Genomic DNA, 13,062 nt, shown 5'->3' with positions numbered 1-13,062 from the left:
TGTCAGACATTATACAGCCAAAATAACTCTGGCTCCCGTTCCCAAAAGATTACGAGCTGATCGGTACGGGAAAATCCCTGTGACTCTGTATAGGGATGGTTGCCATCCAATTGGGGAACGTTTAAGGGTTTCCAAATCAGAAAGGAGGCTAAAGAAGGCAAGAGATAGGGAGGTGATGGCACTGAAGTTACAGACACAGGGAATAAAGTAAGGGAAAGAAAAGAATCTGTGGGATTGGGCTTTGGGGTAGCGTAGCCAATATCATATAGCAGCCTGGCTCAGAAACAGCTCATTTTGTACAGCACATTAAACTCCTGAGGCTACTGAACTGCGACAAAGATAAACATGAAAAATACTTTGAAGGGACACCCCACGGGGAATGGATATCATTTTCCTGTGGAATTAAGTGAGTTAATATTCTGTTATTTTCAGAAGCTAATTATAATCCTCCCATCTGTGCTTTTAGGGTGGTTTTTGCCCCTTCACCCTGATAACTGCAGTTTGAAGTGTTAATGTGGCTGTTAAAGATCACCGAGTGCTTGCAGCAAGTTCTCTTCTGTCTGTCTCACAAAACAGCAACCAAAATAGCCTTGTCAGTTCGAATAGCCAGAGCCTGCTGGTGAAACGAAGGGAGTGCGTCAGTTAACTGCACTGAGCTGTAAACCTCTGGTTAGCGTTTTAAATCAAATTTAAATAAGTTATGGGTAGTGTTTGAAGTACACCGTGATTCCTTAACTTGGGTAAAATGGAATCTGCCCAAGCCTCTTGATAAATCTGGATTTATATGCAGTTCATTATGTAAATATGCTTCCAGAAATGGTTTGTCTTCAGTGCACTTGTTAAAAAATTGAATTTTTCTGCTTAAAATGCTCATCTGAAACATCTTCTAAGGAGGTTTGTAGGTCTTTCAGACCAGTCTCTCCTGCGTGCCTTTACTGTCTGTCAGGGTCACACTTTAGAAGTCGGCTTATACAGTGCTGTTATTTTTAATTCTTTTCTGTGTGAAAGAAGGGAAATCTGAGAAGCATCAGAGTCAAAGACACTGTGACGCTTTTGTGCCACATATAGCACTACTGACTGGAACCAAACTGGGAATGGGAGTTTCAGTGACAGGACTAGAAGAGCCATATTGTATTCCGGGCCTTTTGGTGATGAGAATTACGGATGTTTAGTGGTGTAAATGCATTACAGACCTCTCGCTGGCCAAAAAATAGTGGGAAAGGCATATGTAAAAGTACTCAATAAAATCTTTGAGAGTGTTTCAGCAGGAAAAGTGACTGAAAATAAAATAATATCTAATCAAAATAATACCAAAAATTCCGTGGCAAAGACTGGTTATGTGCCAGCAGCCAAGTGCAACCAAGTATTCGTGGTTATAAAACACCACTGCAGTTATAGGATACCGCTCAGATCTGGCACTGGGTTCTGCGAGTTGTCCTTTAACGGAAAGTGAGATGACCTCGGATTAGGTCCCTGGGGCTTTGCTTGTTCCTAGAGGGATAAGTACCCGTTGCACAGAGCAGTGCCGTGCCAAGGCAGCGAGGTCTGTTCCCATCCACCATGGGATTTGTGCCTGGAACCAAAGAGAGGGGGAGATCGCAGGGGTCACATAGCTTGGTTATCTCCTTTCATCTTGATAGGTCCAGCTATTTTGTGAAGTTGGGAAGCATTAACAGATAATTTGGTTTAATCACTTGAGGCGCATAATGTGTGTCTTCACATAGCATGTAGTTCTATTTGCTGTCAATTATTACTATATATTAACGTATGCATTACTGGGCACCTCCTGATTTCAGTGGGGTGCGTATGAGACCACAGGTTTGAAATGCTGATTTGTTTCTCTGGAGGATTTTCAGACCACCTCCTTCCTCCCTTGACCTCTATTTCCACATCTATGTGACTGTGCTTCTAACGGATATATTCACTGTAATTTATTTCTATTTTAAAGAGGTTTTCATGTCTTGCTTTTCTACTCTTATTTTCTGTTGTTCTTGCTTCTCCTTCTCTAGGGTTTGCATTAATTAAATAAGTGCTCGAGACATGTACTGTACACTTGATAATTTTAGGAAGCTTAATATGCCATTGCTTATGTATGGAAATGGCAACTGGAAATGTTATAATTGTGTTGGGGTTTAGATAGAGCCAGACCTGGAGTCTATCAGCATCGAAGGTCTGGATCACAGTTAGCACAGCAGCGGTGGCTTCGTTTGCGGTTCTCGAGTCCCAGGTGGCTCCTGAGGGGTTGGGGTGCCTGTCCCCTGCAGTGGCTGCGTCACAACGCCCCCAGCAGTGTGGGGGCCAGGGCTGTGCCCAAGCCGTGCCCTCACGGCAGGAGGAGATGCTGCTTAACAACAGCAACAAGGGCAGAAGCACTGGGTCATCTTTAGTCTCAGGTAACCCAGTCAACCACATCCTAATTATCAGGGAATTCTGAGATCTCGGAGGAGCCACTGTAACCTCCCATTGGTGAATCGATCCGAAAGCTTCACTTTTCCTTGGCTGCTTCCCCTCGGTGTTGTGTGTCCTGTGGTTCTCATAGAAGAGTTTGATGGGAGCCTTAGAAAGAAAGGACAGTGTACGGTGTCTGATACTCTGTGGAATCAAAGCTCTCTGAAAAGGGATTACATTTTTTTTTTTCAGTTTCATTTCATCTTCATATGCTTTTCACTTTAGGTGCCTTTCTTTGTGTTTTACTGTTGTAGCGATTCCAGTTTCTCTTTTCCTGTTATCTGATTCCTTTCTTTCTGTCCTTTTTCCCCTTTCAGCTTTCCTCTAGCTTTTGAAATGTATCATTGTTCCCTTCTGATTGCACACTCTTGGCCTGAGTATCTGTCATCGTATGGAAAATGGAAAATGTGTAGTCTAATCCTAGTTTTCCAGTTAATTATTCCTGCCTCAGGTAATAAAGCTTGTGCCTTGGGCTTCTTTATGCTGTATTGGGTGCAGAGAGTATTGCAGGGTCTAAATGAGAAGCACAAACTTGGCAGGGAGTGCAGTGATAACTGAGCACCTATAACCCAACACTTAACCTCCCCTTGGAATTTTCTGACAAAAAAGCAGAATTTTAGGGGTTGAATTAACTATATTATTCTACCTCGTCAGTGTTCAAGCTTAAATGCCATATTAAACTGTAATTTCTACTTTTTACATCAAATTAATATGATTACTGAATTCAAGTTTTTGCTTTTGCTGCTGTCTTGCCTTGGAATTGTTTCACATTTGATTAGGAATGATGGAAGTATTTTGAACATCCCAAGGACTGGATTAGCAGCAGTGAGGTTGGGGAGAAAGTCTTGTTCTCAGCTTGGCTCTACACTGGAAGCTGTCGGTTTCTCCTTATTGTTCAGCTCTTCTGCGCTGCCTCGAGTCCAATTTCTGAGCCATTATGTGGGTGAAGTTATTGCTATACAAACTGCAGGTCTGTGCTTGCCAAGTTGCATGAAGCATTACTCCTGCAGAAGCACGAGTCTGGCTACCTCCCAAATACCTGTACTATAAAAGAAATAGCAGCATTTATTATTATTTTAATTACGGAACTGATGGACTCCAGATGGTGGGAGAAGAGGCAGAAGCAGCAGTAGGAAATATGTTGGTTTTTTTTAACCTAAGCAAGAGAGAGCGCTACAGGGAATTTGGGGAGGGGGGGCATAAACACCCAATATTATTTCCTTATCCTGCAAAAAGTAAGATATAGCGCAAATGTGGTGTCAAGTTTTCCTCCTCCTCACCTTTAAAATCAGATTTAGTATGTGCTGAAGAGGCATGGGCTAACTGGTTCCGTTTGTGTAGGCAAATACATATTAGACCTGCATATAGACACTGCAGCGTGCACTGTATTGTGTTATCGTGGAGTTTATACGTAGGAGTGGAAAAATAGGATGCGGTTTGAACTGTACAAATAATTGTAGCGATGGTGGAGCCTTCAGCCTCAGCTCTAACTCCTTTGTCAGGAAGCCTGATAAATGTCACATCCAGGCTGAACCTGCGTTTTGGCCATTCCCAAGGGAGGGCGGCACAGCTCTTTGGCCACGGGGCCATGCTTTTCCTCAGAATTACTCTTGCATTTAATGACAAGTAATATCTTTGATTGAGTTGGAGCTGCAACTGTGAGAAATAGGAGCTTTGGATTCAATAGAAATCAACATAGCTTAGAAAGCTCACACAGAGTGCCCGGGGGGAAATACAGGCAGAAACTGAACTAAATCTATTATTATAGCTACAAAATTAATCACACATTAGTTTCTCTCACGGCTGCTGTGCTTCCTCTCAGCTCCAGAGCAGAAATTCTAAAAGTCACTGATACGTACTGCAAAAGAATGCAGTACTGTTTGTGTTTTTCAGGTAGAAAATGATAAAATAGGTAAATTTTAATTCCATTGCTTATAACAAAAAGCAAAGGCCTCTATCTTTCTGAAACTCTTGCAAAAAATAACTTGGGATAAGAATTATTGGAATTGTGGTTCATCTTCCTATTGCTCCGAATTTCTCACTGCTTTGAGTAAGCTCAGAAACTTCCACTATGAGACAACCTCATGACAAACGACTCAGGTGAATCATTGCTGGAAAAAAAAGACACTGCATTTGGCAGATCCGATTTCATTTTTGCCTCTGTAGTTCCCCCACTTCTCTCTTACCACTCTGGTAGTAAACTACCCATTTAGAATATACTGGGGAAAAGCAGTCTGTCCCAGTCTAACTTCAAATTTTCTCTAATTTCTAGTTTTTCAGATTCACATTTGGGTTTTACTGACAAGATAGTAACTTGTGCTATTCCCTGCTCCAAGAGTCAAGGTTTGGATACCCCCTGAGTTCCCTCATTGCTGCGGAACAGACACATTAGCACGTACGGTGTGTGATCAGCTGTTTGCTCCTATTGCATTTCAAGTTTGGAGTAAAATCAGACCATGACCTAAGATATTTCCATAATTATTTTTATTTATCACCCCTAATTCCTCTTTTTCAGCATTAAACTTGTCACGGCCTATGTGCATGACATACATCACCCGTCCATGAGTGGAATGCTGACTATCTTGTTACAATTCCTGTGGGATGTCTACTCCTTAATGTGGATTTCAGAGGCCCTTTACAAGACATGCCTAGAAGTCTGATACCATGAAAAGGTTTCTGAATTTACCGATCGCGACAGACAGTTGGTTTAAGGAGTCGGGAAAGTAAGAGGCTGTTTGTCTGTCTTACTAAGATGTACATAGTGGTAAGGAAGCAAATTTCAAATGTAGGATTTATTGTTTACCAGCAGTAGCTCTTGGCAAGAGGAATGAATCTATTTACAATAACAAATTAAAGGAGCTGTACTGGGTCAGGCTCAACTCACAGCCATTTTCCAGCAGCTGTCAGTAGCGGATACCTAAAGAGTGGACCATAAGAATGTGATAAACACAGTTAAAGCTCCCACACACAACTGCCAGGATAAAAGTATTCCTTTTGTTCAGAGGTCCTTGATGTGTTTTTTCTGCATATGAACTTTTCTAATTGCTTGGTTTTTTTCTAATTGCTTTTTAACCCATGCAGATTTCGATATCCCGCAACACTCCATTTACTGCCTTGTGAAGCAGAGAATAAGATTTCCCCCATGTCTCCTTCATACACATAATGATTTTATAGCTTTCTTCAGTAATTACCTCTCTTGGCTGAGGAACCTGAAGTGTTCAGTCACTCCTTGTATAAACACATTCCCTACTTGCCCTTCTCTGTATCCTTTCTACTAAATCATTTTAGAAGTCGTGGAAGAAAAGCACACAGATTAGAAACACAGATTATTCAAACTGCATGTGCCCATGGATTTCACAGTGGATAGTGATGCTTTCTTTTGTTAATCCTGAGAATTCCTAGCATCTGTTTACACTGTCAACTGAGCACTGAGTAACATTTTCAAGGAGGTACTGTAACTCTTTTTTATTGAGGATCTAAGAGTTTAATAGGCAGGAAATCAGGTAGAAAATGGCCTAACACTGCCCTTGGTAACCCACAGACCTGTGGTCCTCTGAGGAAATGACCAACATGCTTCTAATATGCAGTCAAACAGATCTGTCACTGAGAGAAGGATGTAAGATAGAAACACCGCTTGTAGTGCTTCTGACACTATAAAGTGAAACTTTAACTGTGCTGCCCTCTTCTGTGTACTGGGTATGAAAAGAGGGCAGCGATCTTTTCATCTGTCTTTTCGACCATGGACAACTTTGGGGTTGTGTCCAAATGTGCATGTATAATGCTTCATATCACTGCACCTCATGTAACGTTCTTGCTGGGGAGTGCTGGTGACCACTTTAAAGCAGAGCTGCCCTATTGCTTTAGGTGGTGAAGTCTGATCTTGTTTCCCTTCTAGGGAAAAATCCTTTTCTATTTCATTTCAATAAATGAAAGCTTGAAGTAGGGACAAAAAGTCACAGGAGTGACTTAGAAATTGGAATTAGAAAGGCTTTACAATTCTTTATAACCCAGTAAAGAATTCCTGGTGTTTTCCTGTGGTGAGTGATGTCATGGAATCGTTCATGCAGATTGTGTAGGAATGTGGACGTGAGTGATGTTATCGTCTGTTCCAGGAGAAACTCAGAATCTGCCCAGTTGGGATGTGGTGAGTTTGGCAAATTCCACAGTGGCATCACAGCAGTAACAGGCATCTTTTCTTTTAAATGTCCTTTCCTGCTTTGCCTCTGCTGCTGTACCAGATATTCTGATGCGGAACTTCCAAAAGTCTTAGTGTAGAATGATACTAGAATCAAATAAACTTTGATACTTTAACTTCTCAAAGATATTTCTGGGTTTATTCTTCAGAAAGAATGTAATAATAATCAGGATAATCATCATATGCTTCATTACGTACCACTTCTTTTCCAAAAAGCATAGAATAATCAGGACCCGGGCTCGTGGTAAAATACCGAGAACAAGCATAGGCGAGATTGAGGTAGTAAAGTGGTTTGAAGTGCGTACCTCCTGTAAAGAGGGTTATAGGACAGCTCAGACTTGAAAAGTACTATTTAATGAAAGCAGACGCAGATCATTACAAAGCCAGCCCTAACTGGAAAAAGCTGAATCAGAACTCAATGCTAAAAGTCCCTCAGTCCTAAAGATAGATCTTGATAGACTCGCATCAAGGACATTCTACATCCAAACCAGTTACAGTAAAGCAAGTAAAAAATACTTCTATTTCCCTGTTCATCCTATTCCTCCCACCAGCAGCTTCCTCACATCTAGTGAACACCAGCACACTGAAACCTTTGGTGAGGCAGCGGTGAGCCGAGCTGCTGATCCCATTGGGGAAGTGCCAGGGAATTATTGCTCAGTTCCCAGTCTCTGCTGTCTCCATGCTTGAGGGCAGAGTTCCCTGTCAGAGGTTCCTTTGACAGGCACTTTGCAATGTAAATCTTTGGGCCTGAGGCATTTTAAATGGGCTTCCTTAAGTTCCCAAATCATCAGAACAACTCTGATTCAAAGGACTCAGCCATCACCCCATTCCCTGGTGGTAACAAAATTGAGAAAATCGGTCACCTTTCGTGACATTTTTCTGGGTTTACAGTCTGGGAAATCAGATCAGAATCAGACCTTGACGGTCTTTCCCCTTCTCTACTCTTACTCACAGCAGTAATTTACACGAAGCAGGCAAACGCTTCCTCGGCATCAGACTCTCACGTCAAAAGCATCCAGCCTGTGATTTCACTGCCTGCTCATGCACCCAGGGCTGCGGGGGGCAATGGTCTTTATTCAACAATTAATGTCAAAAAGAATATGATTAATGCAGTAAATTGCTTTTCTGCGAAGCCTCTTTCACGCTCACCCGTTCCTTCTATAATCTTCACCGAAGAAAGGGTTATGTATTTGCATTACTCCTCTGCTCAAGCACATCAGCTCTACCAGAATTGTTCAGATGAATCTACAGCCTTCTAAGGTAACAGCAGCATGTAGCTAGGCAACAAAAAGAATATAGTATTTTTCAGGAAGGAGGACTTTTCTAGATGATCTCATACAGATGCAGTGCTTTTTTTTTTTGCCTTATAAGAAGAAAACGGTTCATCAGAGAAATGAGTCTGTCATCCTGTCACCATCAAGTCATATCGATATATAGGTTTCCCTGGATCAGCTGTGAAAGAAAGTAATGGTACATTGCATGCTGTTCCTACTTATTTCTCTGTATCTAGTACATATTTGTAAGGTTTTTTTACAAAGACTAAACCCCATGAACCATTTTATGGCAGATTTCATTAACCATCATCATCCTAATTAAAAGGGAATGCTTCAATAATTACCAAGTCAGATGAAATAAATTGTATCTCAGTTCAGCTGAAACTGCGTCAGCTTTAAAAATGAGCTTTTATGAGTGGAAAAGACCTCCTGTCGTATGTGCAGTCCATCACTGTGTGTAGGGACGGAGCTGCTGTGAGTGGCGAACACTGATTTTATGCGTGAGAGGGGATTTGGTTAGGCACCAGCTGACAAACTGATGTGATCTAGCAGGTACGGCATAGGCTGACCAGATGAGGGTGACGAACCCAGCAATCAAGAGGATGACAGAGGTGCCAGGCCAGCTTCTGCGCTTTGAGGGGACCTTCCCAGCCTTGAAAGAGAGCGGGGGCTCTGACATGCTGGGGGAAGATATCTTGCCTTGTTTCTCCTCTGGGTTTGTGCTGGCCAGGTCTCAGGACAGCCGCTGGCCAGTGTGAATTTTAGTACCATCTGCCAGGATAGCATTATCAGCCCCCGAGCTGGGATTCACGGTCTCAGCTGTCCCCTGTGTCCCATTCCCCCTATATTTCCTTTTCTACATCTCACAAATGTGACAATTTGTGTGTACGTGCAAAGCCGTATTTAACTTGCAGAGCTTTCTAATTTCATTTCCCAGTCTGGGAGCAGCAGGACAGCCTGTGTGGCTGCGACAGGCCAACAGACCTGTGGGAGCCAGGGAAAACATCCATCCCAGAGCAGGGCAGTCCTCTCAAGATGTCCAAGCTTGTGAGAGCCCAGGCTCTGCGCATTGTGGTGTCTGTGGCAACTATTTTTTCGATACAGAACTGACTGTAGCTAATCGGAGATGTTGGTAGGTTTTGTGTGTGTATCTCCTCTCTTTGGCATGTTATTTCATTTGTGTATTCCAGAGCCTGTTCTTCGGGATGGCTTCCATTCTTCCCAGCTGGACCAAGGCACAATTCATACCACATTGTTTCTTTCATCTTGTCCTTCTTCATGGTGAAGAAGGGATTGCCCGGTTAGGCGTGCAAGCCAAGAGGAGACGCAACTCACCTGTAGTTAGTGAAAGACTCAAGCAGCTTTAAGAGAATGAAACCTGGATCACACTTACATTCCAGAAGAAGGTACACCCTCTTCCTAACACTCATAGCGAGGTTCTGGTTTAAGAATTGGTAGAATACGTTGCAAGTGCTAAACTAGTCTGATACATAACCAATTGCTATACAATTCGCATCTAAGCTATGGTGTTTATTCAGCCATGAAGGGCAGAAAACTATTACTTATATGACTTGGTAACTGTGTAAACACATCTTCTGCGGAGTTAAGTGCTTAGACAACCCATGAACTGCAATGTGTACGTGCAAATGGCACATGTGTTTAAAGTAAGGCAGTTATGATTGAGGCTACAGCTGAGACTGTTTACTTTTTGGTTGAAAAAATAAAGTAACTCCCAATTGTTTTACTAGGAATGGTCCAATATTCTTCATACCCACAAAAAAAAATATGACCAGACTTCATCACTTCTATGTTAAAAATATAACCCGGTGTTTAACCCCCATTAAAGCTCTATGTTTGCAGGATCGGACCCAAAATGGTGAGTTTGAAGGAGAAGGGAAAGAAATTGTTCCAGTAACAGCTCCTGTTCCAAGATCCTAGTCAATTTTGTCATTAGTTAGAATCATTAATAAGGTGAAATTTGACAGGCTCTTTACATTATTGACTTAAATTTCAAAAACCAGTGTCCAAAATGCATTGTTTTGAAAATCAGTCAGCACCAATTTGAAGAGAAACGATTTATGTGACTCATTCCTAATTATTTTCTGTCTACCTCAAAAGTAATTGTGCTTTTTAAAAGTTGGCTGCAGTGTTAATGAAACTATTTTCTGATTTGCGGTAATAAAACCAATTTTGTTCTATTGAAACTGTTAGGGAAAAAATTGGACTCTATTGGCATTTATTGTTTTTCTCTGCAGGCATTTCAGACTACATGAATTATTTATTTGTCACTTTGCAGGAGAAATAAAAATATTGCTGCTTAGATACCTTCATAATCCTTAGAGAGGGCATGTGCCAGCTCTTCCATTAGCAGAAATATAGGAAAATCAAGCTGCCAGGCATCCTGGAGTTAAGCAAACTCCTGACAATCTACTGAGGTTATTTTGGTGAAAGCCGTGTGTGACACATCTGATGGGAACCCAGATGAAACTAATTTGGGTAGATTAGGGAAAAAAAAAGTGTTATGATAAACCATCATCTCAAAGTGACATAAAAACAATGAGGAGGATCATGTCCAGCAGAGTTGGGCAGCGATGGCTTGCCAGTCGCTTTGGTCTTCCTTCTTGGCTCAGCATGGACGCAGCTGCTGCCCACACTCTGGCCACTGCGCTTAGGATCTGGCCAAGGTGTGTATCTCCCTTTGTCACCTCAAAGCATTAGTTTCACGTCGACTCTTGTCCTCCTGATGCTCCTGCTGTTTGTGGCTTACCTGCAGCGGGACAGCAAAGACTTCCTAACTTGATGGTCAGTGCAACAGCCCAGCAAGAGACAGCAGAGGGCTGTGACTGTGCCCGCTGGGAATCTCTCCTTTGGGCAGCTGGCGCGTAGGGAACGGGGAAATGAGAGGCCCAGGTTGCCCAGAGAAATCGTGGCTGCCCCATCCCGGGAGGTGTTCAAGGCCAGGTTGGACGAGATTTTGAGCAAAGAGATCTAGTGGGAGGTGTCCCTGCCCATGGCGGGGGCTGGAACTGGATGGGCTTTGAGGTCCCTTCCAACTCAAAACTATTCTGTGATTCTATTTCTCCCATCAATCGGGAGGACAGAGCCTCCAGCATTGTAGCAGCTTCCTGTTCTCCATGTTGTCACAGATCAACGCTGGAGGAATCCCCAAGATAGGGGCAGCACGGTGAGGACTTATACAACCCTGTCATTTCCTTCTTTTCCTCTTCCCATGCCTTCCCAAAACTCCAGGGCAGCAGTTGCTCTCCACTCCACGTTAGATTTGTTCCACAGACGTGCTGGAAATTAACTCCTGCGCTGCTCTCTCCCTTCAGCCCTGCACTGGGAGCTGAGCTATGACAGGAACAGAGACTGCTTTTACTTCTGTACTATGGAGGAGAGCCGTGGCATCCAATGCTTGCATGTGCCGCAACAAGATGCTGAAAAGTAACAAAATTCATGAGACAACCAGCAAGTTACTTGGCAACCCCAAGAAGTGTGTGGAGTGAAGGTGGGAGAGCGGGTTTTCCAGCCATCCAAACACCCAGGATGTTTTTAACATTGCAGACAGCGCTGCTCCTTCATCCACAAAGGAGAGTTAGGGAATGGAGATAACCTGCCACGGGATGCAAACGTTCTTTACGGGTAAGACAGGAAAGAAGAAATGTGTGAATCGATAGGAAGAGATACGTAAGAAGGTTAGAGAATGTGACAGTATGTCTTCTGCAGCTACTGAGGTGCTTTGAGCAAAATGAGGGGTCTTCGCTATTTTTATGTTTTGTAAAAATGTTGCGTATTTTAGCTTTTTTGTGGAATTAAAACAGTTTTATGTGCTTCCTAGTAAATGTTTCTGGCAAATGGTTGCAAGACAGACCAGCACACTTAGGCACACAGGTAATAGGCTCAGTTTCCCCTGCTTTTATTCTTTTTTTCCGATACCTACCTTTCTGTAGTAACATTTGAAGGATTTTGCTATAAACTTTTCTTGTGTTTAAGGAAAAAGGCTGGCTGCCACTTGCTCGGTCTGTATTTATGCCAAACAGTGCATTTCGTACAGGAGGGGAAAATGGTGCAGTTGTCTGCTTGACAGGCGAAAGGGAAATGTTTCTAACAGCTATGGAAAAAAGGCATTGTAAAACATGTAGTTTATAAATCAGCTCTCCAGAGGGAGATCTTTATCAGAGAACTTTATTGATGTAAACACATCAATCCTAAGCATGTCCAGAAGACAGAAATAGCCTTTTTTAACTAACTGTTCCCAGTGTGTGATGCACACTCCACCCAAGCAACACAAGAATTATTGCCATCAAAGTGTGAAGTTCTTCCTGGCACTTCTTCCATGGACTGTTTAGTTTTGTCTCTGGATACAAAGCTGCTGAGCTTCTTCTCTGTCACTCATGATGAAACTAGGGGATGAAGGATCTTCAGGAGCTGCACATTGCTGGTCCTGGGCAGCAAGGACAGCATGGAAGCAGCTGGGAGACACGCGATTCCTTCCCAGGAGCGGGACTGGGTGGCAGGCCTGAGTATGAGTGGAGCCTGAGACGCACAACAGGTGCTGGCCTGCGGGCTCAAACACAGGGCAGGTCACCCCAGTGCACAACACAGCCAGCGGCCCTCGGGAGTTCCTGTGCTGCTGTTTGCAGATCAGGAGCAGGGAATGCCATCCAGCCACTCCTGGAAGGCTCTGCCCAAGCCTAGGAATGTGAAACAGATGTCTGCTGTTGGCATCTTTCCTGAACTTCAATGAGGCTGTTTGTATTTAACACAGCTGCTCTAAAGGGTCGTGGTTTCTGATGGAATGTGCCCTATTACAAAGCATTCCAAAAGCTAAATTTAGGGGTAGCTTTCTGGAAAAAGTCTGAAATATTTGTAACAAATTAACATTTTCTTCCCTGGCTTTCTCTGCCTCCAGCAGGAGTCACCTAACGATCACTTAAAACAGGGAGCGGAAGATTTTTGCTAGAACTGGCAGCGTGTTATCACTCAGAAAGCATACAAGCTGGGGGAGCTCCCACGGGAGGAGCTGCGATCTTAAGCAAAGTACCTGTGGTTTGCCCTGACTGTGGTTTCTGTCATCTCATAAATATAACAGCCACATCACTAAAAGAATCATCCAGTCTAAAGTAAGCAGCAGAAACCAAACAT

At 43.0% G+C, this 13,062-nt stretch overlaps 1 long non-coding RNA gene across 1 annotated transcript; it reads left to right on the top strand.

Moving 5' to 3' along the window:
- Positions 1-224: 224 nt before the first annotated feature.
- On the top strand, positions 225-11,779 carry LOC128853457 (uncharacterized). The gene is made up of 3 exons (XR_008451992.1): positions 225-406; positions 2,766-2,899; positions 9,108-11,779. It is a non-coding gene; the product is annotated as an uncharacterized LOC128853457 (long non-coding RNA).
- The last annotated feature ends 1,283 nt before the right edge of the window (positions 11,780-13,062 follow it).

This window comes from Cuculus canorus, chromosome 13 (assembly GCF_017976375.1).
Source record: "Cuculus canorus isolate bCucCan1 chromosome 13, bCucCan1.pri, whole genome shotgun sequence".
NCBI classification, from domain to species: Eukaryota; Metazoa; Chordata; class Aves; order Cuculiformes; family Cuculidae; genus Cuculus; species Cuculus canorus.
Note: the sequence above shows the minus strand (reverse complement) of the source record. Positions and strands in the feature narration are given on the sequence as shown.